Here is a 4,877-nt window from a genome sequence, read left to right on the forward strand (position 1 = left end):
CCCGCCGGCCCCCTGCCCGGGTCCCCTTGGCCTCGGTAGGGCCTGTAGCCTTGCTTCCCTGGCTGCCTGTCCACGGGGGCAGCCTGACCCACAGCCCAGCCCGCCCTTCCTCCGCGTTGGACACTGCCCTGCGTCCCTCCCAATTGCAATCACACTAGAGCAGCGGTTCTCAACCCGTGGGTCGCGACCCCTCTGGCGGTCGAACGACCCTTTCACAGGGGTCGCCTAAGACCATCGGAAAACACATAATTACAGATTGTTTTTGTGATTAATCACTATGCTTTAATTATGTTCAATTTGTAACCATGAAAATACATCCTGCATATCAGATATTTGCATTACGATTCATCACAGTAGCAACATTACAGTTATGAAGTAGCAACGAAAATAATTTTATGGTTGGGGGTCACCACAACATGAGGAACTGTATTAACAGGTCGCGGCGTTAGGAAGGTTGAGAACCACTGCACTAGAGCAAAGGATGGAGGCTTTTCGTCTACTGAACCCACTCCCAGGTTCAGCACCCGTGTGTGTCCCAGAGGAGCCAGTGAATGGCGCTGGGCGGCAAAAGCCCTGCAGGTGTTGGGCTGCAACGTGAGTGCGTGGAAGCTGCCGCCGTGGCCCTGAATCAAGCTGGTGGCTCGCTGCACAGGCTCTGGGTTCAAATCAACGGATATTCAAGTCCTGGTTCCAGCGCTGGCTGTGCAGCTTTGGGCAGCTAACCTCACTCATCAAGGCCCACTTTCCTCTTCTTCAAGATGGGAAAGTAACCGTTGGTAAAGTTTGTAGAGCCTCTCCAAGAGTTAGCACTAGATGGATGTCTCCTGAACTCTAACTGGGGGTATTTTTTACTTCTACTCCCGGCTCCTCAGGAGCCCTCTGATGTCCCTTCTCCTCTTGCCACTCTCCTGTCCCTGAGCCCCAAGGCAGCAGCGGCTCCCCGCTAGCCCGCCAGGCCCAGGCTGGCCGCCCCTTGGGCCTCATCCCCGGAGTCAGGACGTGGTGGGGCAGGTCCTTGGCCAGCCTGAAAGTTTCCTTCACATCAGCGTCTTTGTGAGCAGAGCGTTGGAGGCTTTGAAGTTCCTGTGCTGCTGAGGAGGGGAGGGCTAAGAAGGCAGCCAGCAGATCTCCAAGAATGAGGAAGGTATAGACGGGGTGCGGGGACAGGAGAGGTCCAGGCCACCTGCAGCCTGAGCACGTCTGTCTGGAGCTGGGCTGTACTGCAGACCGCCCTGTAGACAGCTGACCTGTCCGCCCAGCTTGTGTCCCCGCTGATGTTCACCAGGAGTCACCCTGGAGGTCTGGGTGGTGGGCAGCACTCTTAGCCCCCACCCCCTCCCCCTGAGAATCATGCCTGTCCCCAGCCTCCTCCAGCAGACCGAGATCGAGCCCCAGCCTACTAACTGTGATCTTGGGCAAGGCACTGAGCCTGCACCTGTTTTTCCATCCTTGAAGAGAATATACGATGGGACGCCTTAGGATATTTGGGAGTATTAATGAACTAATGCACAGAGCACAATGCCAGGGTTCGGGTAATGATGTGTCTGATCGAAACTGTCTCAGGTCACCTGGCCTGGAGAGGTGAGTCCTTCCCTTCAGAGGGGGGTCTCTGCCCACTTGGTTGGTTGGTTGCAGGAGGTGACTGCGGGCATCCTGTCGTTCAGTGCAATGATACTTTGTACCCGTAGGAATGGGGTGGGGTTGCAATTTGAGGGGAGAACAGGGGCTGACCACCCCCAACCCCTGTGCTCCGTGGTCTCGCTAGGTGTATGTATGTCCTCCCTCCTAGAGGCCATGACAGAATGGAAATCTTAAGGTGAGTTGGCTAGCCAGCTGCTCTTGCTTCTCTGCCCAGAAAGGCCCGGACCTTTCTGCCCCCTTGCCCAAACTACCCAACGCTCTTGACAGGTACCCTCCAAAGTAAGCCTGCAGAGTCTTGGCCTTGGTGGGCCTTCCCCTCCTGTCTATTCTTTTAACATTGATTAATAAATAGTAATTGTAAATGACCACTAGTTATTAGTGTGCCTCTCATTTGTAGTGTTTTACAACTAACTAATCTCCACGAGGGAAGTGACATGGAATTTGAATGAGTTGCCCAAATTCAATTCTGGCTCCATCTCTTACCTGCTGTGCACCTTAGGGCATATCACTTAACCTCTCAAGGCCTGTTTTTCACCCATGGAATGGGAAATGAAGAGCCCACCCATGGGAGCCCACCCAGGAGAGCCCACCCATGCCTGGTACAGCAGACGTGCTCAGTGGGCAACACCATGATTGCTGTAGCTGTCAACTTGACTCTCCCAACAGCCTTGATAAGGCAGTTGTTACCAGTTCAGATGACGGGTGGGGAAATGAGGTTGAGTCAGTATTGGGGGAGACAAGGCCATCTGGTTGTAGCACCACAGAGAGGAGTAGGTGGGCAACTAGAAAAAGCCTACCTGGGACAAGAGACTAGCATCCCCTGTGCAGCCGTGGTGGGCCCAGGAGCAGGATGCACGGCCAGCGCCCCTCCTCCCACCCTCCCCGCTCCCCACTGACCTTGCTGACAGGATGCTGCAGTACAGGGTGCTGTGCCAGTGAGCCTGCAGGCTGAAAAGTGCTGCAACTTGCCCAGCCCCACAAGGCTGCCACACCAGGAATAGGCCAAGAAGAATGGGGCTGGGAAGCCACAATATCAGCATAGGAAGAAGTGAAGACAGCGAAGGGAGTAATCCCTCCTCTACCATTCCCAGCTCCCCCTGGAATCAGACCACCTGGGTTCAAATCCCAGCCTACCATCTACCAGCTGCATGACTTCAGGCCTCAGTTTTCTCATCTGACAAATGAGAAAACAAACCTATGTCATAGAGCCTCAGGAAAAACCCAGAGACAGTCCAGTAAAGCCCCCTGCACAGTGGCCCAGCCTCCTGGTGAGAGCCTGACCGGAAGTAGCATTTCTTCTCGTTCTCTGGCCCTTCCCTTCTCTGCCCAGTTCCTGTCCCTACCCCACTCCCAGGTTGCGCTTTAGAAACACTGGACTCTGAATGGGAACCCATCACTAAAATCACAGCAGGTCCAAGGCTGAGGAACCCTGGCTCCAGCCCAGGCTTGTTCCCATCTCAGTGCTTTGGGAGGCGTCCCTTGGCTGGCTTCAGACTGAGAAAGAATTGGGAGAATGGCCAACATCACCCCACAGGGGTCCTCTGGGTTCCACTGCAGATGTGACCACAGCCTTTTGCAGGCTGGGCTGCCACAGCCATACCCTGTTCTGGGCACCCTAGTCCCTGATGCCCCTCAAGAAACAGCCCAGCTCTACCCCAGATGGATGGCCCTCAGACTGGGGGAAAGAGCAGCCGGAGTTCCCTGCTGCCCGGGTCCGTAGACTCACTGCGTGGCCTGGCCTACAGCAACCCAGCAGCGACCACCTGGTGCAGCCACTTCCTCTCCTGGGAGAAAAGGGAGGAAGACAAGGCTTAGGCCTCTGGGGGCAGCTGCACTCGGGCCTCCCCCACCAGGCTGCACCTTTGATGATGGCCTTCCCGTTACCTCTTAACTGACTTCCACTGTCAGCTCCAAAGATTAGGCTTTGGATTTTCCAGGTTTTGTTCAGTTTCTTGTTCTTCCTGCAGCTCTAGAAACTGAGCTCTGTCTACAGAATGGGTGTCCTTGGGCTGGGGATGAGGAGATGGCCGGTCCCAGGCACATGAAGGTGGGCATGGAGCTGTAAAAGGTCTAAGCCAGTCTCCAGATTCAGGTGTTGGGGGTCCTGGGTGTAGGGGGTCTGTGCAAGGCTAGGACCCAGCCCCAGACTCCCGAGGGCATGGGTGGGGTAATGACAGAAACTCCAGCCAGGCCTGCCTGGGGGCTCCTGGCCCCTTTTGGGCAGAGGGCATGATGCCAGGTGATCCAGACTCCTGAGCCTGGTGGAGGCCCACCCTGCCCCCAGGTATCTTCATTGCGGTGGGGCAAAATCTAGATTCATTTCCTATTGTTGTGTAACCAGTGACTACGAACATAGCAGCTTTAAACAACACAAATTTACTAAAACACAGCCCTATGGGGCTGGCCGAGCGGACTCTCACTGGAGGCTGGGGAAGAATTCGCCTCCCGGCTTGGTCAGGTGTCCAGATCCAGTTCCTTTTGGTCGCAGGGCCGAGATTTCCCTTTTCCCCGAAGCCTGTGAGCCAAGGCTGCCCGCAGCTCCTGGCGGCGCTGCAAGTTCCTTGCCATGCGACCCCTACACCCCCTTCAAAGCTGGCGATGGAGAACCACCTTCTTGGTGCTGAGTCCCTCTACACTTCGAATCTCCCTGACTTCCTCCAGAGAGAAGGGCACACAGGCCAAACCGGGAATGCCACTCACCGTCGCTGGGTGCCCAGGCCCAGTCCTGGCTGGAGCCGAGGAGGATAAATGAGCAGGAAGGGGAGGCAGGAGTGTGAGACCCCCACAGATGGGAGGCTCCTGGAGCGGGGCTGGCAGCCCAGGTTTGGTGAGCCCCAGGGAAGGCAGGGGATGGACAGCTGGATGGAGAGATGGCCCCTTAGCTTTATCGGGCCTCTGAGCCTCAAGTGAGAAGTGGAAGGGTTGGGGATGTGCAGGTCCCCAGAGGGACCACGTAGCTGAGGAACCCAGGTCAGAGTCACCACATCAGCGGTCGAGACAAGCCTGAATCCAACGGCTGTACATGGCGACGTTGGTATAGACACCTGGACGGTAGGGCAGAGCACAGCCCTTGCCCCAGCTCACCACGCCCGCCAGGACCCAGCGCCCAGACTTCAAGCAGGTGATTCCCAGATTGAAGCAGTGGTGGGACAGAGGAAGGAGGGGGGCATGCCTGGCCCTCCCCCCGCGCCCCCCGGCCACGCCCTCTGCCTCACCTCCTGGGAAGAGGCTGCCCC

The sequence above is a fragment of the Myotis davidii genome, unplaced genomic scaffold (assembly GCF_000327345.1).
Source record: "Myotis davidii unplaced genomic scaffold, ASM32734v1 scaffold4270, whole genome shotgun sequence".
In the NCBI taxonomy this organism is placed as follows: domain Eukaryota; kingdom Metazoa; phylum Chordata; class Mammalia; order Chiroptera; family Vespertilionidae; genus Myotis; species Myotis davidii.